We start from the raw sequence: 23,891 nt of genomic DNA, 5'->3' as shown, positions 1-23,891 counted from the left end.
CAGCAATGCTACAAATTGTTGGATATGTGGCCGACTCCCTCCCTATCAGAAATACAGAGGAGTTCTGCCCCTCTTTCCGTATCCATTCACACACAATGGCTCCTGTGGAGCATGGTTTAGTTTGATTAATTCCCTAGATTCAAATTCAGTAGTTTATCAAGACAACTGGGTATGGGGAAACCTGAACCTAGTTTTACTTAAAGTCTGCTACCCTAACAAGGAGGGACTTCCCAAAAGAACAGGGACTGATCTAGAAAATGAAGTATATGGATTAGGTAACTTTACACTTAACCTCATGATCCTGAATGTTGAATCCGAAGCTACACCAATCTTGCCCGCTATGTCAGTATTTCCAGTTAGAGGCGAATTATGTGTAAGAAAGAATGGTTCAATACACATGGGCCATAGTAAATGTACCACTGTAATAGAATTCAGTGATAAAGGCAAGTCTACATTTAGAGCTTCCCGTCACTCCTACTTCATCTGTGGTCACACCGCATATATACGCCTACCCCTAGATTGGGATGGTACCTGTTACATTGCATTCCTTCTGCCACCTGTTTTCCTAGCCCCGCCTGATTATCATAGGAATACCCATTTAGTACACAATAGACAGCAGAGAGATCTCCCGATTGTCGACTACACTGAAACAGCATGGGAGAAATACACAGATTTCAATAAAGGTTTCTTTCCCTACATAGGTACAGTCACTAATAGTAAGCTGATACGTAGATTAACTAGGACCCTTGAAGCAGTAGTGAATGAAACTACTTCCGCCTTAGGCAACTTAACAGAGGAGCAGTCTGCGATGCGGATTGTTGTTCTTCAAAATCGTCTTGTCCTTGACGTCATTCTGGCCGATAGGGGCGGAGCTTGTAGGGTCATCGGATCAAGTTGCTGTGTTTTCATACCAGAAAACGCGCCGTCAGTATATAAAGCCATAACTCGACTTCATAAAATCATAAGCCAGATACACCAGAATCCAGGCACCTGGACTTGGTCCGGTTGGTTCTGGAGCATGTTGTCAGCCTGGGGATGGAGGATCCTAACCTTCCTAGGTATTGGCTTTCTCATACTATTCAGTTGCTGCTTATGTCTACAATGTGGGCCAGCGATTTGTGGTCTGTGTGCCACATCGTGTATCCCGCCTTCAAATTTTCATTCAAGATCCCGGAAGAAGAAAGAAGAACAAATGATGCTATATAAACAGATTGATGGATTGATGAAGATGGATATTTCATGAGGGTCCGTAGGGGACAAGGAGGGAATGAGGAAATATGAATTTTTATGGTCAATTGTGTCCCCTATCTTAGACCCCAACGGCTCCATGTACATGCTACAAGTACATGTATGTTCCCTCCAGTTCCAGCTATGAAGACGCAAATACATGTGCGTCCAACGTCAACCTGTCCTCTTTCAGATTCGCCATGAATGGGTTGAATATTCCATTCCCAAGTATGATTGGCCACCGACTTTATATGGCTCACTTTTCACGTTTTACAGTTCAGGCGAGTAGGCCCTGAATTTTGCCATCAAGCCTTTTCTTGCTTCTGCCTCTGAAATGCTCCAGCCTGGACCTGCATCTGTATCCATGAACTTTGTCCTACTCTCTGCGCGGCTAACGATGCCTGACGCGGCCTGTTGCCTGCCAAAAACTGTATTCAGCCTTCAAGTTATCTGCTCCGCTCCTCACCCAATGCATTCCTGTCTAGTAGTTTAGGTAAACATCTTTCCAGCTACCGAGCAAAGGGCCCGGCCTCGCTGTCTTTATGCAAGTAATTCATAGCCCCTGTTACCATGGAAGATTCCTGCCCCCTCGCATCTCATGTAGACACATAGACGCTTGTACATGCACTAACAGTCAGTATAGAATAGATTCCGTCCGAGAGACCTTCCCTTTTGGATAAAACAGTTCCTTAAACAAAGATATTAGATACGATTTGGGATTAGGTTGACCTGACCCCCAGACTTCTGTCTCCACATGTAGAGCTAAATGTCAATTCCCCTTCACCCTCTAGTTGCACGTCAATCACACGTCAATCACACGTCATGCGGCTGCGCGCGCATCTCTGCCAAATATTTCTGCTGACACTGCAGGATTCTCTTATGGATCCACCCACTTGTGACATCATTTTAAATGACGTTTCTAGTATACGCCTATTATTACGCCTATTTTCATTACGTATGTGTATTCTTATCTGTATTATCAGCTGTTACGCCTCCTGCATCTGTCTTAATGCAATGCTTTTCATATATATATTGTTACTTGTCAATAATGTATTGCCTATCCCTTCCTGAACCTTCGTGGTGATGGAATATGATTGCCTGGTTCGAACCATAATTCCTTTGTAAGGAATAAAGTCCTTTTCAGAACCTCTAATACCACGGATTCTGCCTCTTATTTTGACTGAGTTATTCTTACTAGACTTTACCGCATAAAAAAATAGTACAGGTAATTTAAATATTTACCACACAGACGGACGCCTCGGAACATGGCATCGGGGCAGTCCTCTCACAATATGACGACAAAGGCATAGATCAGCCCATCGCCTTCATCAGCCGAAGGTTACTGCCCCGGGAACAGCGGTGGAGCACAATTGAACGAGAGACGTTCGCCGTAGTCTGGGCCCTCAAAAAGCTACGGCCCTACCTGTTCGGAACACATTTCCGAGTGCAAACGGATCATCGACCCCTGCGGTGGTTGGTGCAGATGCGAGGGGAAAACCCCAAGCTGCTACGCTGGTCCATCTCTCTCCAGGGGATGGATTTCACTGTGGAACATCGCCCCGGGACTGACCACGCCAACGCGGACGGCCTGTCCTGATTCTTCCGCTTCAGCGAGGAGAACTCCCAAGTGGATGGGTAGTTCTCCCCGCCTTTCAGCTGGGGGGGCACGTGTGAGACCGGCCTCGTGGCGTGGGCCCTCCCAACCAGCAAGTCACACTACAAACACGCCGAACCTCGTGGGCACGGCCTTTCGGCTTCCGTGGACCAACATCCCGAGGGCCGACCAGATCCCCAACATGCATGCCCGGCCGAGGGAGAACGACACCCCCCCCCCCCAGACCGAGAGGCGCCGACTCTGTCACACCTCTGGTCTCTTCCCCGAGGGAGGTTTCGATCGGCCACCAGGCCCCCGGTGAGCGGGCGCCTCTCCTGCTGGGCGTCTGGAGTCCCTCCCGGACACATCTGAACAGATCAAGGGGCTGAGCGACAGGAAACCCCGACACACCGCCCCCCAGGCACCAGACCCCTCTCCGCGAGGACTCCGGACTTCAAAGAGGAAGGGGAGTATAACAAGGGGTACTGAAGGGACGAGAGGCAGAGAAGACCTGGACTGACGAGAGCCTGCTGACCTGGTCGCGGCTCGATCGCTCACCGAACAGAAGATCGCTATCCGAACTCTGAAACCACCTGAGCCCTGCGGACGCTGTCGCGGCTCCCCGAACTCTGAAACCATCTGAGCCCTGCTGACGCCGTCGCGGTTCCCCGAACCCTGAACCATCTGAGCCCTGCTGACGCCGTCGCGGCTCCCCGAACTCTGATCCATCTGAGCCCTGCTGACGCCGTCGCGGCTCCCTGAACTAAGACCCTCCGGTGCCTGCTGAGTGACTCGCGGCCCGTTCCTCCAAGAGAATCGGCAGAGATCGCCGAGAGAAGCAATATCCCCTCAGCTCGAGGATTGAGAGCTGTGCGCCGGATAACTCGCAGAGACACTGATTCAAAGACTGTCCCGCTACCCCTTTCCCCTCATCACAAGATCGCTGCCGCTTGTGGCATTCACTTTTGCACCTGCCTGCCGGATCATAAAGACCCCTGACAAGTACCGATAAAAACTAATTGCCTTGTAAACGACCTACTGTGTGGTGTCCCTCTATCCGAAGAGAGAGTAAGCGCAGCGCGTGCGATCCTAGGTGCGAGACCCTTCCAGGAAGGGCCTCTCTGCTCTTGCTCGGCCTAATTCTGGGAAAGGTGGGCCTCAGGGTGGTCAGGAACACACTCCGCAGCCTCCCCGGGGAACGCCTTCCAACAGTGTCCTTCACCCCTGGCACCGCTGCCCCTGTCCCCCCTGCTGCCATCAGTGCTGAGTCTGTAGCTCTTTTGTGCCAGCTGTGTGTAGGCCAGACATCTCTCCTCAATGCCTTCATTGACCATGACAAGAAATTGGCCCAGGTGGTTGCTTTCATGGAGGGCATACATTCCGACGTGGGTGGGCTGCACCGGACAGTCCAGGCTTTGTCATCAACAGTGACATCTGCCCTGCAACAGGCACATACTCACAGTCCAACTACGGTCCCTTTGTCCACCCCCTGTCAGTGGGCACGTCTGACGATAGTGACAATGGTCCACATACATCAAAGTCACGATACAGCACACGAAGCACACAGCAGCAGTACCCCAAGCGGTCCCGGGCGCAGATCCCTTCCCCACAGAAGACCATAGGCACCCCAGAGCACAGGGAGAAAAGCCCGTCAGGCAACACCAGTGGACAAAAAGCAAAGCAGCAGACCTCAGGCACACATGTCTCAGTGGCATCCCCATCCAAGGACTCTCCTGCCCCTAAAGCATCTTGCAAAGAGAAGCATACAGTGTCTGTGGCCACCAAGGAGGTTGGGCATGCCAAGGGTACACCTAGAAAGGGCTCCAAGGCAGAATCACCAACCACCTCGACTCCCATTCCAAGCCCAGTGAAGCAGGGGCTGGAGGGCACTGTAGGGGTAACACCTAGTAAACAGGGGAAGGGGGGGGGCAGTGGCGAAGCCAGGGAAAGCGTTCCGCTGGGTCCAGCACATCACCAGAGGGGCTGCCAGGGCCTACAACTGCAGCAGCTGTGGTGGTGAGTGTGCCTGTTGTGCCCACACCACTTCCCATTGATCCAGAGTCAGCCAAGCCATTTAGGATCTCCAACCCACACCGTGTCTCCCGTCTGCATGATTCCACCTCCACGTGCCACTACACACCTGGTCCAAGCAGCCCTACGGCTTGCCAGACCACTGATAGCTCTGCCTCAGCTGTTCCGCTCTCTCCCCGTCAAGTGCCCCGACAGTCCCCGAGACACAGCCAGCTCCCAGTCTGCCTGGCAGCCAAGTCTAAGTGGTAGTCACCCTCACACACCTGTCTCTCACACAGGTGGGCCTGTACTGCACATTATTGCCCCCTGACTGTGTTACTGACCATGGAAAGGTACAGTTGCACACATTCCCTGTGCAGCTTCTCATGGGCATACTCTGCACCCTGAACTGGCCACTGGCCTTGTTGCTCTTTGCTGTGTTGAACTATTCCCTGTGCAGCTTCTCATGGACTCAGTCTGCACTTTGTCCTGCCCACTGGCCTTGTCGTTCACTGCTGTGTGTCCCCTGCCTGTGCAACTTCTCATGGACATACTCTGCACCCTGAACTGGCCACTGACCTTGTTGCTCTTTGCTGTGTTGAACTATTCCCTGTGCAGCTTCTCATGGACATACTCTGCACCCTGCACTGGCCACTGGCCTTGTTGCTCTTTGCTGTGTTGAACTATTCCCTGTGCAGCTTCTCATGAACATACTCTGCACCCTGTACTGGCCACTGGCCTTGTTGCTCTTTGCTGTGTTGAACTATTCCCTGTGCAGCTTCTCATGGACTCAGTCTGCACTTTGTCCTGCCCACTGGCCTTGTCGGTCACTGCTGTGTGCCCCCTGCCTGTGCAGCTTCTCATGGACATTATCTGCACCCTGAACTGGCCACTGGCCTTGTTGCTCTTTGCTGTGTCGAACTATTCCCTGTGCAGCTTCTCATGGACCCAGTCTGCACTTTGTCCTGCCCACTGGCCTTGTTGTTCACTGCTGTTTGCCCCCTGCCTGTGCAGGTTCTCATGGACATACTCTGCATCCTGAACTGGCCACTGACCTTGTTGCTCTTTGCTGTGTTTAACTATTCCCTGTGCAGCTTCTCAAGGACATACTCTGTACCCCGAACTGGACACTGGCCTTTTTGCTCTTTGCTGTGTTGAACTATTCCCTGTGCAGCTTCTCATGGACTCAGTCTGCACTTTGTCCTGCCCACTGGCCTTGTCGTTCACTGCTGTGCGCCCCCTGCCTGTGCAGCTTCTCATGGACATACTCTGCACCCTGAACTGGCCACTGGCCTTGCTGTTCTTTGCTGTGTTGAACTATTCCCTGTGCAGCTTCTCATGGACTCAGTCTACACTTTGTCCTGCCCACTGGCCTTGACGTTCACTGCTGTGTGCCCCCTGCCTGTGCAGCTGCTCATGGACTCAGTCTGCACTTCGTCCTGCCCACTGGCCTTGTCGTTCACTGCTGTGTGACCCCTGCCTGTGCAGCTTCTCATGGACTCAGTCTGCACTTTGTCCTGCCCACTGGCCTTGTCGTTCACTTCTGGGTGCCCCCTGCCTGTGCAGCTTCTCATGGACATGCTCTGCATCTTGTGTCTTGCTCTTCTCTTCTCATGGTACCTATCTGTGCAATATGTGAATAAAGACAGTTGCTCATGTTGTCTATTTTGTCAGTGTCCTTACTGAATAAAGTTATTTTGCTGTGTGTAAATGGTTTACTGTGCCACGTGGTCTGTGTGGCACATCAACATAGTCAATGTTTGGGCTCACGTACTCTCTTTTTTCAGGGGTGACAGGGTCTTCAGTTCTTCTTGACCCAGATACTTGTGTGGGCAATGGTGTCAATTTCAAATGGTTAGCAGTAGTCATTTACTTAATTAGTTCATGTTGGCTATATTGTACCCATGTCAGGTTGAGGGGCACTGCCAGCACAGAGTGGGTTTCTGCACACAGTATTGCAGGCAGACTGTCCAGGGCCATCATGTATGTGTGTTCTTCCTTTATGTGTGCCCAGTGGTGTATGTGTGTGGTCATCTTGTGATGGCCAGTCATCCTAGTCCTATGACTTACTTTCTATTTGTGCTCTTGGATGGCCAGGTAGTGTGCAGTGCGAAGGGGGTGAGTTTGTAGAGAGTGTTGATGTGTACATGCCTCTGCAATGTCAACTACACACATGTGTCACCCAGGAGTTGTGTGCCTGTTGTTTTGATTGTTCATCTCTGTGGATGTGGTTGTATGCCCATGTGTGAGTTGTATGTTGTGCAGTGTGCAGTGTGTTGGTGTGTCCTTGAAGTTCTGTCTGACTCCTACTTGTTGTTTTTGTCACTTGTGAGTATGCAGAGAGTGTTACTGGCAAGTTAGTGTTCTATTTTGTTGCACATCCATGTGTCTGGTGGCTGTTTGTGGGGACAGCCACCAGACCTGCAGACCTGCTGCTCCACTCTGCCATTGTGGTTGTGTTTTCCCATGCCTTGCTGTCACTTGGTGCCTTCTTGCCTCCAGTGTGGCATGTTGTGTGTGTTGTCATGCCATCCCCTATCTATGCTTCAGCTGCTTACCCATTGTGGGTCTGCACTCCCTCTCTTTGTGTATGGTACACTCCTGCCATGTCCCCTACTGACATGCAGTACACTTCACTTTGGTGTGAGCTGTCCCCTTAGTTTGTATGTGTGTGTGCCTCCCCATGACTTCATTTGTGACACTGTGCTTTGTAGTGCAGTTATTTTGCCAGGGTCAGTGTGTCACTCAGGGCATTTCCCCAATGGGTCATGTGTGATGTTCTGGTGCTGTTTGTCAGTCATGGTTGCTCCTATTCAGTTCAACTGTGTGTGCTGCCCAGTCCTCTGGTCAAGTTGTTTCCACCTTCGTGCCCCAGACTTGTGCATCTATTGGGTGTTGTGTTGGATGTATGTGTGTTGTTTGTGTTATTGCTTCACTTCCTGGGTGTGCTGTTGTCTTTGTACTGTGCTGGATGGTGTTGTGTGGGTTGCTGTTCTGTCACTGATGTCTGTGTGTGTCTGGTATGCTTGTGTGCACACATAGCGTGTTGTGCATGCAGTGCTGTGTGTGTATGTTGCCTTGTGATTGCCTGGTATGCATCCCCTGGTGTCCTGCTGTGTTTGCTATGTGATTGTTCTGCCTGTGCATCTGTTGTTTGTTTGCTGTGGCTGTGTTGTTCTGTGATGGTGCACTTCTTGTGTGTGTTGTGGTATGTTGCCTGTGCATTGTTCCTGAGTGATGAGGTTGTGCAATCCTGTTGTGTCTGTGCTCCCATTGCCTTTCCCCAGTTTATCTGCACAGGGCATGTCTGTTGTTGTTGTTGTGGCTCTGTGTGTGTTTCTGTTGGGTTATGTGTTTGTCTGTTGCATTTGTTTCCACATTTGTGGCAGCATCCCTGTGTGTGTGTGTGTGTGTGTGTGTGTGTGTGTGTGTGTGTGTGTGTGTGTGTGTGATGTTTGGGGGTGAGCCCAGGGTGTGTGGTTGTTTTGTGTGCGTATTGATTGTTAAGTAATTGCCAGCCTTCAGTGTGTTTGGCACTGGTGTTGTGTGCTGCTGGTGTGAGGGAGGTATTTGTGTAGATTCTTACTGGTGTTTGTCAGTCCTGAGGTGTGTAGATGGGTCCCATGTGTAGTGCTGCTGGTGTACTCCTGTGAAGTAGTTGTATGGATGTGTGTTTGTTCACAGTTTGACTTCAGGGCCTTCCTTTCATCCTTGTGCCTATACGTGGTTTGCCTTGCTGTCTCCCTGTGTTGTTGCACTCAGCTGTCTGTGGTTTGAGTTCACTGACTGTGCCAGCCATGTGTGGTTTGATGGTGTGAGGGTGTTGTGCTCTGTTCCTTGTGTTGATGTGATGTACACATGCTTGTTGAGTGTCTCCATGGCCTTCCATTTGTGTGCAGCCCACCTTGGTTTCCATATTTGATGAGCTCCATTGCTGTTGGCATGTGGAGTGTGTATGTGTGTGTGTCACTCTGTGGTATGTATGAGTGACTGTGCAGGCTGTGTGTCCATTTGAATTTTAATTCCTTGTATGTGTTCCTTTGTTGCTTGTCCTCATTTATATTTCCCTGAGTGTGGTGTTGTGGTGGTGTCTGTGTTTCCCTGGCCCTGTGCTACTGTGCTGTGTGTTCCTTTGCAGCCACTCCTGCAGTGTGTGTCTCCATGATTGTTTGTTGTGTGGTGCAGGGTGTGTATTAACCTGGCTTGTTGTTGTGCATGGGGTGCACAGGAGGGGCTCATGGCATGTGCCTTCATGAGGTGTGCTAGTGTATGGTGGGAGGGGGTGTGGCCCTGTGGTCTTTGTGCCCTGCCCATGCCTGCCACTGGCCCTGCCTTCTGCATTGTGCGCATGCATTTACTTGTGTTCGCCGCTGAGCTGACGTGACCGGGACATTGCTGCATGGTTGTGGTAGCTGTGTGTCCAGGATGCAGAGGGGTGACTTTGTGGCAGGTGGGTGATGTGTGGGTGCCCTTGTGGATGTGTCCCTGACCCCCTAGGGTGTCTGATGTGGATTTGGACCCTGTCAGCCCGTGTGTTATGTGTTGTGTTTGTGTTGTTGCGTACCTGCGGCGGCATCCGCGGTGGTCCATGAGTTCCCGGTGATGGAGCAGGTACAGCACCGGAAAGACGTGTAGAGCTGGGTCCATGGCAGTCGTGACCGGGACTCTGGTTTGGCGCTCCGCTTTTGATCTTCAGCCGTCTCTGGTTGGGCGTTGTCTCCGCTGCGGTACGTCTACTTGCTTGTGTCATCCTAATTTGTGGAGCGGGGTGGACGTCATTCCGCACGGCGATGAGTCTCCATTGGCTCCCACCGCCGCGGTGGCGGGCACACTTTGATGGCGGTGCACGGCGCACCGTGGTGGTCGGGAAATGGCCTATGTTTGGCCATACTAATATGGCGGATGTGAGGACCGCTGCTCGTGGGCGGAAAAAAGCATTTTTCAGCACCGCCAGCACTGCGGTGGTGCCGCCGCCCGGCATCCTAATGCGCCCCTAAGTACCTTAAACTCCATAAATGCTATTGTGAGGCGACCTCCTATTGCATATGTGACAGTTCTCTCTGCCACCCATTTCCAATAATAAGACTTAATTCACTCTCTACTGGGCAATAAGCTGGAATCCGTTTCTTCCCAAAGGTTTCCCAGACCTAAGTTTTGATGTTACAATTACAAACCCAGCCAATTTTTCTGAAACAAATAAAGAATCGATATTATTCACAACAATATTTTTAACATCAATATTGCCTACCTTAAAATCGGTATTCTTGATCATGATATGTCGGTGTCACGATATTTCCAACTCGATATTTGTGTCCGTCGATATTACTGACTCTATATTTTGTATGAACATCATGTAATATGTAACGTTATAAGCAGTGGGTGGCGGGGGACCACTGCCTATCTTTAAAATACATAGGTGCCCCGGTGCCCCCCTGGGGCACTCACAAACAGCATGTTGGGGACTTCAGAGAGAGCACCTGGGCCTCCGCTGTCACAGCCGGCTCCCTACATGGTGCGGGAGTCGGCGTTGCTCCAACCCAGAGAGAGCAGCTATTTATGCTGCTACCTCCATGCGGGAGCAATATCTTGTTGTGTTTCGATGCCCGCACCCTGCCCACATCAGTGCAAGCTGCAAAATAATCAAAAGTCTGCTCCCAACGGGTTGAAGCATTTTTAAGCTGCTACCCGCTGGAGCAAACTTTGTGTTTGCTCCTGTTTGGTGGGAGATTTGAAAATGCTCCTGCCAGATGGGAGCAAACACAAGATTCCTTGCCTACACCGGTACTGGCAGGGAAACCGCTGTGCCCTGGGGGTGGGCACCCCCAAACATAGCAAGTAAGCAGGCCCATGGAATGGGGTCCCCAGGGCTTTTAAAGGCTCTAGGATGGGAGCCGCGCGGCCCTGCTCCCTTTTGATGTAATTGACAGCCCTGGAGGATGGGTCCCTGGGAACTTTTTAAGGCTCAGTGAGGACGGCCCCTTACCCTCTTTAAACAAATTGGGCGCAGGGGAATGGGGTCCCCAGGGCAAAAAATGGCTGCACCCACCTCCCCTTATAACATTCATTGAGAGCCAGAGGATGGAGTTCCCAGGGGCGAAAACAGCTCAAGGAGGAGGGCCGCTCACCTCCCTCTCCTCAAAAAATCTAAATGGCCCCAGGGGATGGGACTTCCGGGGCCTAAAATAGGCAGGGGGAGGGGGGCCACTCCCCATATACTAGAAAAAAGGAAGGCCACATTTGTTTTTCTTCTTGCTGCAATACCACGGAGTCCCACAGGATTATGGCAAAAAAAAGCCAATTTGTTATATATATGGCACAGGAAGTCGACTACCTTCGCCAGGACAGACCTCAAACTCTCAGATCCAAAGCACAAAGTGTAAACATGCCAAAAATAGGAACCAGAAGCGCAGAGCAAGGTGCCGATGCTGTATCCAACGCCAAACCAAACAACAAAAAACAAACCAACAAAAAATGGCAACGCAGATAGAGGCTAACAGTTCAAAATCCAACACAATAGTCAACCTAACTGATATGAAACTGCACGATGAAGAAATTACAACATTATCGCTGGGACTGTAATTTAGCCCACAGGTAAATTTCGACTATGCTAACACAAGGATTGACTTATATAAGTTTGTGCGCAAATTAAAGCTACGGAAATACCACGCGTTACGAGGGACTTCCAAAGACAAACAAGCTGATATACAACTGCCAGTTATTGAAGACTTAGATGAACTGTCAACACAAGATGTGGTTTTACTCTGGGATTTGGAAGAACTACATGCTGAAAGTACCACAAGTGCACAAACACCTTACTAGGATGAACCAGAGATAAGAACATTGGTACATACCCGATTTAAGCCAACATCGACTTTTTGCCCAATCATGCTGAGAGACAATTTGGATCTGTTTAATGAGAAGGTCACAATGGAGTTTAAATCACTCTATTACAAAACATCACACTCAGTAAGAAAATACAACAAACAGAACAATGCTTATTACAGACTGGTGAAAAAATTCCAAGCACAAAAGAAGATCATCATTCGCCAGTCTGATAAAGGGGGCAATATCGTATTATGGCCACACGAAATGCATATGGAGGAAGCATTAAACCAATTGAATGATAGGGATTGTTACAAACGGAGTAATATGCAAATGGTAAACTGCAGCACGCTATGAATTGTATAACAGACTGGTTGCATGGATATCAGCAGACTTACTATCCAATGAGGAATTCAAATTTTTAAAAATTGACCATCCTAAAATTCTAGCCATCTACTTCATCCCGAAAGTTCATAAATGCTCATCTAAACCCCCGGGCAGGCCCATTATAGCTGCCTGTGGGGGTTTACTAGAGAACACGTCACGTTACGTGGGTTTCTTCCTGCAAAATCATGTGAAAAAACTCCCCTCTTTCATACAGGACACAGGGGATTTCCTGAGAAAATTGAGTGGAGTTAACTGGGAAGAGGATTGTTTGTTGATATCTCTGGATGTTACAACATTATACATGAGTATCAATCATCGTGATGGTGTCAAAGCAGCAGAACACTATCTGAATACCAGACCTGATGTCATGCATATGCACAACAAAATGTTATCTACCATGATTTTAACCTGTCTTGAAAATACTTTCTTTTTATTCAACAACCAGATTTTTAAACAGATCAGAGGTGTAGCCATGGGGGCCTGTTTTTCTCCCAGTTATGCCTGTCTACATATGGGGCTCTGGGAGGAACAGGTCCTGAGGTTTGAATATGAAGAGATTTTGTTAAATCAGGTTTTATGTTGGTATAGATTTATTGATGACATTTTTTTGGTCTGGAAGGGAAATTATGAAAGTGCTCAGAAATTTGTAGAGCGTATCAATTGTAACAACTTGAATCTAAGTTTCACAGCACAGATGAGCAGGTAGAATATGTGTTTTCTGGATGTGGAAATCTACATTGTTAATAATAAGATGGAAACAAAACTGCATAGGAAACCAACAGCTGCAAACACAGTTCTGCATGCCACTAGCCACCACCCTGCCCACTTGATTAATAGCATCCCTTATGGGGAGATTCTCCGCATTCGCAGAGTATGCAGCACAGATAGTGAGTGCAGAGTGGCACAACTGCAGAGCAAGGACAGGTTCGTGGATAGGGGCTATTCTGAGAAAATGCTCAATAGCGCCATAAACAAGACTGCTCATCTAGATCAGCTTCAAGCACTCTCAAAACACAACAAACCAGAAAATACACAGACTGAGCCTTCCACAAGACTGATTCTCACTTATAATCTACAGCACAAAGTAGAATCATCAATAAAAATTGGGATTTGGTAAGTAGTGACTCTGTTTTGGGTAGCCAGACCACTAGATCCCCTTGTATTACTTCTAGGAAGGCTCAGTCAATGAGCAATGCCCTAGTAAAAAGTAGTCTGGAAGTGGTGATGGCCAAAACGTGGTGGGGTCCTAGGTATAGCTTTACACGCTGTAGTACATGCAAAGCGTGTAAATATGGGGTAAATAGAACAAGCTACACAACACCTTTCAAACACAATCCTGTACCGATCAGTAAAAGTTTAAACTGTAAAACAGAATATGCAATTTACGTTCTGGAGTGCTCGTGCAACCTGCAATATGTAGGGAGCACCAAACTGCAGGTGCACAAACAAGTGCTACAGCACCTGAGAGCAGCCACAAATATTGATGTTACTTACCCAGTTGCCCGACATTTTAATGAGTATCATGACAGTAAGCTGGACAACCTGAAATACTTTGTCTTAGATACGATCCTTTCTCAGAAACATGGAAGCAACCGGGAGGCTATGCTCAGAAAACTAGAGACTAGGTAAATTTTAGAACTAGATAGCAAGATACCCCTGGATTTGAATTCGAGTGAGGATTTTTATACATGCCTGTGATTGATTCCATTTGCTTTTAAATGAGATTTTAAGTAAGATCTTAGTTCCATTTAGCCGCTGCCTCCATGATAATTGTTTTTTTTAACTTTCATTTTTTGCACATTTGCACTTAAGTAGGTCACGGCTGTGACTACTATAGGTGAATCCAGCACTGTTCTGCACATGCACTTTAGGCAAAATGTAATCATAGAAATCTTCGTAACCAAGGGCCACTTGGGCAGGTTTCTGCTTAAATTAATGCGTTTTTTGCACTTCCCATTTGTTATTTGCACAGTGGTATTCCTAGACCTGGAGTGATATCTATACATGGTCTGCAATATATTTTACGGTTTATGACCTCCGAAATGTTTTAAGACCGAACAACTGGTTTTTATTAATCAAGGTTCATGATATTGCTGAACTGATTACATGTGGAGACCGTTTTTAGCAATGCTCTTTTTTAACTTTAAAAAATCTTTGCTATATACCGACTTTGGTTTTATAATATTTAAAACATGGAATGTTTTGATTTAAATGTTTTTCCAATAAGTGCGATTTTTAATGCTATATTTATGATGATAACATTTATTTATCTCTATTTATATATGCATTTTAGGGAAGTGCAATACTCTTTTAAGCGACTGGATTACACATTTATTCTAGGTCTACTATGCCTTAGCTTTGTTTTGTAATTACCACGTGCATGCACTGTCACTTTAAATATTTGAGATCACTCCACATGCGCGTCATGTGATCAAGGGCACTGGGTTGCCCGAAACGTGTCATGGCGATGGTGCGGGGCATCCACTAAATAAAATCGAAAATTGCACCGATTCTGGGTCTACGTTCATCATCCTTTTGGTATACAAGTGTTACCCGGTGAAGAGAACTGTGTATATATATATATATATATTCACTGAAAAAACCATAGGTTTCACACATGTTATAGTTAGCTGTACATTTTACTGATAAAAAAATAATGAAATTCCCCCGTTATAGTTACTGTAGGCAACTATAACTCACGCGACCGCAATCCTCTGCTGATGCTAATACTGTATTTAGACACTTATTTGCCCATGTCTTCTTCCATTAAATTTTAGCTATACATATATTACAAATATTTTTTTTTCATAAAGACACATATGTCATCAGCAGAGGATTACGGTCGTGTGAGTTATAGTTGCCTACAGTAACTATAACGGGGGAATTTCATTGGTTTTTTATCAGTAAAATGTACAGCTAACTATAACATGTGTGAAACCTATGGTTTTTTCAGTGAATTTGCAAGGTTTTTTAAATGCTAATTCCTAACTATAACGTGTGTGAAACCTATGGTTTTTTCAGTGAATTTGTACGGTTTTTTAAATGCTAAGTTACTTTGCGCCATTCGTGGCGAGCGCGCCCACTTAACGCAGTTCGTTCCGTGCGCGCACGGTGCACTTCGCGCACCGTGCGCGCACAGTGAGCACGCGGTGCGCTTCGCGCACCGCGCGCCCACTTTACGCAGTTAGTGCCGTGCACGCACGGTGGGCACGCGGTGCGCTACGCGCACCGCGTGCCTACGTTACGCTAGATGGGCCATGTACGCACGATGCGCTTCGCGCACCGTGCGCACATGGAGGACATATTATGCGCTTCCTTGTGATAGGTAATCTGTTGAATTTTTTGGGGAAATGCTGTGCTCTTATATGCCATGCACAAATGGTGGCCTTCGGACACCATTTGCACACGGGGTGGAGAGAGTGTGGATTTTTATTTTTTTTTTATTTTTTACCGTACGCATACGGTAAGCGTACGGTAAGCGTAATCGGCGAAATTTTCGAAAAATAAAAAATTACCGTTTTTTGCCTTGGGGGATCTTTGAAGACTCAACTAACATGGTTATGTGCATGGGCGCTGTCTAAACAGCCCCTTTATATGTTTTTGGCATTTGTTTATCAGCTCCCCCCTCAGAGTGCGAGAGAGAAAATGGCGGCCGCCGCTTCCTGGTTTCGACCGATTCGAATGTTTACTAAGATCTAAGGGCCAATCAGAATCGCGCTCGCGCACGCCACCGTACGCGTACGGTAAGCGCACCGTAAGCGCACCGTAAGCTGGCTCAGATATATATATTGGTTTAAAGGCTATTTTCTCAGAATCTACTGAACAGATTTACACCAAACCTACAAAAGGCACTTCCTTGACCTGAGGACTACCTCTCTGCCAAATTTCAAGTAATTCTGTTCAGCCGTTCGGGCTGTAGCTGTGTCTAAAGGTCCTATGGAAAAATGCATGGGAAAAACGCGTTTTGGGACCCCCCTTTTATCTCAGCCCCCGCTTGACGAATCCCCCCGAGACTTTCAGGGTAGGAGCGGAGCGTAGCGCCCCACCTATTTTGAAAAATTCGCGAGGATTCGTTGACCGGCGCAAAAGTTATTCAAAATAGAATGTTGCGGATTTCCTATGGAAACGTGGTCCTAACTATAACTACCTACTGGCGACCGCCAGTAGGTAATATATATATATATATATATATATATATATCATGAAAAACTCCCGAAATTCCCTAGTTATGGTAGGCAATGAACAGCATATATCATAAGTGATGGCACCATCCATGTTTTGTTTTTAGTAGACTCCCTTCTTTTACATGTGCAGTTATGCAAATGTGTGTCCTGAGCCTGTACATATAACTACTCTATGATTGGCAATCAATGATTGGTTGTCCCTTAATGGGTTCTGGAAGTGTTCATAGTGTTAACCTGCTAAATTAGAATTAGCAAAAATAAATTACAACAAGCACAGGGCAAAAATTAATCATTAATTACCACAGACCCTCTGAAAGTGATTTGTTTGATTATGTACTTAAATGCCTATGGAATCTGCTGTACATTGGGAGCATCACCTGCCACAAAAAAAAACAAATTTGGGAACACATCAGATTGGTGCCAAACAGTGATAGGAGCTACTCCATGTCAAACCACATAGAGCAATTAGAAAAAGATGCAATAGTACACACTTGACTACGTACCTAAGACAGAGACGAGTTGGAACAGAGAGAAAAGACTGTGAGAAATGGAATCACAACATATCTCACTCAGCAGCTGACACCTAATGGATTAAATCAGGATGAAGAGCTACATGTACACTTCTGAAGCATATTACAAAACAACTTAACTTTAATCTGTGTGCAATAGTTGGACTTCTAAATATTTTGTCACAATTACAGAATGAATCATGTATCCACATCTGGAAATGGATCACAATACTGGTGTACCTCACCGATGAGCTTCAATTTTCCTGGAACAGAGCTAAAAAGTACAAGGTAAAAGCGAAAGAGAAATGAGAACACCATATGGGATCACACACCAATATGCACATGAAAATATATGAGCAATGAAATCATAATATATGCTCACAAACGTCAGATAATATCGAAGTATCCCAATTAAGGGTTGAAGATTTAACATTCAATCTACTGGAAAACAGCACCAATTAATTTGACTAAAACACAGCAATTGCAAAAGCATGCATAAAACAAATATACACATAAACCCAACTTCGACAGACCATGTCTCAGACCATGATGGCAAAACCGTCTGATCTCAGAATGCTGCATAATGGCACTTTAAAGTAAAAAAAAAAACACAGCACAAGCATTTCTGACATTTAGACATGTCATCCTTAGGATGGTCTTTCCCCCAACCTTTTGCCTCTCATTTTTGCCGATTCTTTTTTTGGCCCTAAGACTCTGAGCACTATACCACTTCTAATCAGTGCTAAAGTACATGTGCTTATCCCCTACACAGGATAACATTGTTGTATACCTGCTTCACATTTTTGTGGTACTGTTAAGTCCCTTTAAAGTGGTATACCATATACCCGGGGCCTGTACTTCCAATGCTACTAGTGGGCTTGTAGCACTCGTGCCACCCACAGAAGTAGTCTTTTAAACCTGTCTCAGTCCTGCCACTGCAGTGCCTACGTGTGCAGTTTACTGCAACTTCGACTTGGCATTTGAAATTTCTTGCCAAACCTCAGACTCCCCTTTTATTACATACAAGTCACCCCTAAGGTAGGCCCTAAGTAACCCTAAGGGCAGGTTGCTGTGTAAGTAGGACATGTACCTTTATGATTTGCATGTCCTGGCAGTGACAAACAGCCTCTTTCGATTTTCACTACTCCTCACATAGGGCAGCATTGGGAATTCCTTAATATACTTTTAAGCTGTGATTCCTGATCATAGAGGGGTAGATTTTTCATATCTTTGGAATGATAATGCTAAATCTTTCTCACTGGTGAAGTTGGGTTTAACATTAGTGTTTTATAAAACTTTTAGAAAGTGGACACTTCTCTGCACTTACTGCTCTTTGTGCCTGACAGCCTGTCTCTAAGTCTGGGCTGGGTGACAGCCACACTTTGTGCATTCTCTCTAGACAGCCACAAACATAGGAAGGGCTGGGTGTGACATGGCACTCATCGGCATTCTGATAGCCTTCCTGGGCAGGAAGAGGGAGAGGTGGTTCACACTTACATCTAAATAGACTGTGTTCTGTCCTCACACAAAGCACTGTTTACCCCTCAGGGTTAGCCTAACAGAGAGGGCTGGGATGAAAGGGATCCTTGTGCACTTCAGCGAGTTTCTTTGAAGTCACCGCCTACATTAATGGCACTTTTTGGTATAATTACTGGGTCTCTGGACCCTAAAATCTGAACCTCTGCCAGAAGGACTGCTGAGCTGCTTAAAGGACTCCAGAGGACTGCTTTTCTGTAAGGAATGCTTTTCTGCTTGTTACCTTGCTGCCTGCTGCTCCTTGACTCTTCTGGAGGAGACATGGACTCTGCCTTCCCTTTAAGTGATCTCCAATGGATTTCTGGATTGCCTCCTGTTTTGTGAAGTGTCAGGGACACAAAAGACTTCCTATGTTTCTGCTGGTGAAGCTGGCTGGACTCTACCTTCTTTGAGTCCTCCCCTTGCTTGTTGTGCCTCCTCCAAGCTCTGGGCCTCAGAAGTGGGTTTTGAGCTGTTTTTATCACCTCCCGCTCATGGGCCCCTGAAATCTAGCTTTTGGGTTCTTCGCGACCACGAACGGGCCCGTTCACACTGGGACTGGCCGTTCGCTCAGACGATCAGCACGAGCTGCCGCAATACCATCTCCTCGCAAAGCAAGCAGCGGTGCCTGTGACCGTGAGACCCCGTCTGCCATCCATGATGCACGGCTGACTCTTTGTGCCCACAGGATCATCAATAGTGAAGCACTACTTGCTCCCAGCGAACATCTCCCCCTCGAATGGGGCTCTTGGCTCAGCTTGAGAAGGTAAAGCTTCAGCGGGACCTGTTTGGACCTGTATCCAATCTGCTCCCCATCGTAGTCGGCCTGAACTTTGGATTTACCCCAGTCTAGCGTGTCCTAAAGTAACCTTTTACCTCTATTGACCTCCAAGCACTGTTTTGGGTTTCTTCTTTAAAAATGTATAAGTCCGGTTCTACTTAGTGGATTTTGTCATTTTGGTCTAGTTTTATTTATAAAAATACAATCTATATTTGTGACCATGTGTGGGGCATTTTTGTGGTGTATTCATTGTGTTTTCTGTGTGTGTGTGCCTTGAGAGCAAGGGCAGAGCCCACTCCGAAGGAGAAGTGGATGAGACGGAATCTGTGTTTGAAGTAGGATCAGAGCAGGCCCTGACAGAGGGGATATACATGCATCCTATAGCGGGGGGAGCAATTTCCTCCCAGGACTCAACTCTAGAGCGGGCAGCAGTGTGTCTTCAAGGAACCTGTTCTCAGAGGAGCTGGCAGAAAGGAGGGAGGAGAGGAAACTAAATCTAGAGTTTGCCAAGATGGAGGAGGACAAGGAGCAGACCCTTGCCCTTGCTAAGCTTGAGAAGATGCAAGCTCTTGATGAGAGGAGGCTAGCCATGGAGAAAAGGAAGATAGCCCATGAGCTAAGCCTCAGAGACCTGGGTATTATATCCCTCCAAGTGGGGTTCTGCAGCAGAAACAATGGTGGCAGCACACCTGCAGTGTCTTCAGATGAGTCTGGATTCCATATCCCAAAAGTTATGGTGCCTAGTTGCAATGTGAAGAATGGCATAGATACATGATTGGCAGCCTATGAAGTGGCTTTGAAAGTGCACAGAGTCCCAGAGGAGTTCTGCAGGGGTAGTCTTTGGAGGTACAGGCCCATGGTTGCGAGGGACAAACTCCTTACACTAGAGGTGGGGGACCAGACCAACTACACTGCCTTTAAGACCATTCTAATCAGCAAGTTTGGGCTGACTCTCGAGAGGTACCAACAAAGGTTCAAGGCTAGTCACAAACATGGGTGGATTTTCTGGATTAAGCTGGTAAGGCAGTGAAGGGCTGGGTGAAGGGTAGCAAAGTTAATGATTATGAAGGGTTGTGCAACTTGTTTTTGAAGGAGCACATTCTTTATACTTGTTTTCCAGAGCTGTGCCAACACCTGGTTGATAGCAAGCTTGCTGACGCCAGGAAGCTTTCTGAGAAGGCAGACCTCTGGGTCAGCACCAGAATGCCCCAAAAGGTACCTGGAGGAACTCCCAAAAGGGTGGTGAGGGTGCCACCAGGAGAAGGAGATAAAAGGACTGAGATCTCCAAAAGGCACACAAGGGAAAGTGTGTGGTTCACATTCCCAATCTCGACACCAGAAGAAAACGGATCCTGACAAAGGGCAGCAGCCCAAGCCCATCAAGTGGTATGAGTGCTAGGAGTATGGACACTACAAGGGGATCCCAAGAGTCCAAAAAGACCACCGCCTCCCACTGGAGGAAAGATTCCAGGGGTGGCTAGCGTCATACATTGGGAGGAGTGTGTTCCAGTTAATGGGGTTGGGGGAGGAATTTACAGGAGTTACCCTAGTGCTCCTGTGTGACAGTAAGATGATTTGTAAGATCCATGTGCCCTCAAATAATACAAGGTATAGACAATGTGCCAATTTGAACAGTATTTTAAACATTTTTGTGGGTATCATAAAGTAGTTCCGGTGACCCTTTTTTGGTAAAAGAATGCAGACATTGTGGAGTCATAAATAGGGCCCCAAATGGCAAATGCAGGTGGGCCTCGACTTTGTGTGGACACAATGTGGGCCAGTGTGCGACATGTCCAGATGTCCGGCATGTGGGGCCCATGGTCACTCTGTGTACTGTGTGTACTGTGTCCTGATTGGCTGTGTTTTCCTAACTTTATGTGGCATCTGACTTTAGGGTGTTTTAGAATGTGTGCACCCCTCTGGCTGTGTGGGCTTTATTGGGGCCATTTTCCCTGGACCATTGTGGTGTCGCTGTGCTTATATGGGAGATGGACCTGAGTCCCCTGTTCACGCGTTTGTCTACCGGCTACGTGCCACCCCACCTGTGACCTGTAAACCAGTAACCTCAGTCCTAGGTTACAGGGCCTGCCGTACCACATATTTCTGAGGATTTGATGCAGAGTTCATGATGGACAAATTTGATAATTGTGATGTGATTTTGTTCTTATGTACGAATATATCATTATGTAAGCATGTGAGCCCTGCCATGCCTGTAGACTGTTTGTTAGGTAATGACCTGGATCACACTACCTGAAGGCAGTGGAGCTCAAGACTCTTATGGAGATGTTAGGTTTACCTGAGTGGATCTGTGCCACAAGGTCCATGACTGTCCGGGAAGAGAGTCAAGAAAGGTTGGAGCCTTGAATATTGGCTCAGTCAGCTGCTAAGAAGGGGAAAGGCAGAGGGCATGGTAATCCAGTCCCTGAATGTACCTCCAGTGAGATGGGTGTGGCATCTGTGGTGGCTGCCCCGGAGTCCACGGATTAGGGCATTGCTTCCCTTGGTGACATGCTGAGCTAGCTAGATGGCATGTGGAAAGAAGACCCACTAAAGAGGTGTTCAGCAGGGCAAAAGGAAGTGCCTAACCCTTGTGGGCATGATGCAACAGGGTGAAGCCCAAGTAGCAGGTGATGCCTCTGGTAGTCACCATATTTACTGGCAGGGTAACCTCCTGTACAGTGAGCCCAAGGCTCCTGGGCATGGGACATCAAGGGCCCTGGTGGTCCCCCAATGCCAGAGTAGGCCTGAGCGGAGCTCGTGGAGTTTCATTCCGTGGAATTCTGTGGAGTTACCAAACATTTCTGCAGACTCCGCTGAGTTCCACGTGCGGGCGGAGTCAGTGTGTGCACCAAACATCCTATACTTTTTGCTCCCCTTATGCCCCCTTCCAATGCGGATAAGCGTTGTTTAGAGTGTGCATGCCTAGAACTGTGTCCTCACCCACCCCTTGGCAACCAAGTCCCTCTGTCAGCTGGCAACTCACCCTTGGAGCCACCTCTGAAGGCGTGAGTAGACATAGAGACGACGGCACATACAGTGCCAGCAGCAGCATCTGGAAGGTGCCATCCTCCCATTGCGAAGCCTCATCTCCTCCAACCAGCAGCGGGGGCTGCTGCAAGTCCAGGGAGTGTGTTCCGAGCCCCTGCGACTTTGGGGGAACTACAAGGGGGTTAGGCTTGGTGGGTGCACTTTCTGACCCCAATTGCTAGGGGGTTAGACAGGAAGAAGCTGTCCCCAGGTCGAACCAAGCTTGTGACCACCCTTTCCGAGTGCACCCAGGGCAATTCCCACTGACGCTGTGAGCTTGAGCACAGAGTTATTGCCCACATGCGTGCGCCCACCAAACATCATAGTGCAGGTGGAGGAGCACTGACCGGAATTAGTATTCTACAAAACTTGAGTGGTAACCTTATACTCTGCAACTAGACTATGTAAAACTACTGAGTAGGACATCTATGATCACGAGGTGAAAGAGCATGTGACGTCACATACATTACTGCAGCAACGGTGCAGCGGCACCGGGCCCAGAGGTGAGAGGGTCCCACTGAGGGAAAGATGGGGCACCTTTGCTTGCAAAGGGCCTAAACTAGTAAATCGCCTGCTGCAGGAATACACTTGGTTCGAGGTTTGGTGTTTTTATTTTTATCTTCTTGTCGTTTGCTATGAAATATTAGATTTCATAGTCACTTCAACAGCTGAATTCACCAAAGCAGCAGCTGTCGACCAATACGATGTGCACTGGAGAGATGGAAAAAAACAGAAGAGAAGGCTGAGGAATAGTGACAATTATTGGTAAGATCCATCCAATGGGCTAGTGCAACTGCGTGCACAACCACAAAGTCGCAGTAGTGAAGTTTAATGGGACACGCTCAGCCTTTCATCCTTGTGAGTTTGATAAATTGAGTACTACCAAAGTGTGTATTATTACCTATACCGCCACAACGCACTATTTAAAAACAAGCTGTTGTGTTTTTTTCCCGAATTAGAGACTTGACAGAGTTCTGACATGGATGCGGAGGTGATCATTACACTCACAGAACTCTTAAAAGGCCTCAGATCAGAATGGGGATCCAGTTAGGGCCTGCTGAAGAAATCTAAGTATAACCTGCAGGTCAAAGATGTGCACTATAGCAGGTGCACTTCAGCCATTCACTGCTTTCAAGTTTCAAAGTTGAAGAGATTAAAGATAATGCAGTATTCTTGTCTCAGAGTATCCATTTAGAGGTACCTGTTAAAAACATCCACATGATAGCAGGCAGGCCAGGGCTCTCAATAAAGGTCACTTTTACTATGTTTTTGACTTCGATTGCTTTATCACCACCCACTACTGCAATTGATTTAGCGGTGGTCTGTAGTAGTAACACCAGGTACCAGACGCTTTACATTTTATTGCTATGTTCAAAGAGCGCACCATGCACATTTCCTTTAGATATAAACATGGCTCTAAGAAACTCCTGAATGCGTGAGGTTGCCTCTCACTGTTGGCTGCAGTAGTTCTCAATATTAAATAGCCATCTTGAAATAGTGTCTTACGTATGTTACTTTGGCTTCAAGAGCTCTTGCGTGCCTGGGGCTATCTTCTTGGCGCTGCCAATAAGGAGTCAGAATACCATTGGACGTGATCAGAGATGGTATGCAGGAACCGGACAGCAATCAACTAGAGAGGAAATGGGGTTGGGAGATGGCAGCAGGACCAGAAGGCGCTAGGCAATTGGCAGATAGCAGCAATAACACGTTGCATGTAGTAGACTGGAAAGGGTCCAGTGAGGAACTCATCCATTGTGACTCCGGTAGTGAGATGTGACCGCCCGAGGGGCAGAAGCTGTGCCGCTAGAGTCAGTCTTGGATTAAACGGGCACAGC

The sequence above is a fragment of the Triturus cristatus genome, chromosome 10 (genome assembly GCF_964204655.1).
Source record: "Triturus cristatus chromosome 10, aTriCri1.1, whole genome shotgun sequence".
Lineage (NCBI taxonomy): Eukaryota > Metazoa > Chordata > Amphibia > Caudata > Salamandridae > Triturus > Triturus cristatus.
This window is presented reverse-complemented; position numbering follows the sequence as displayed.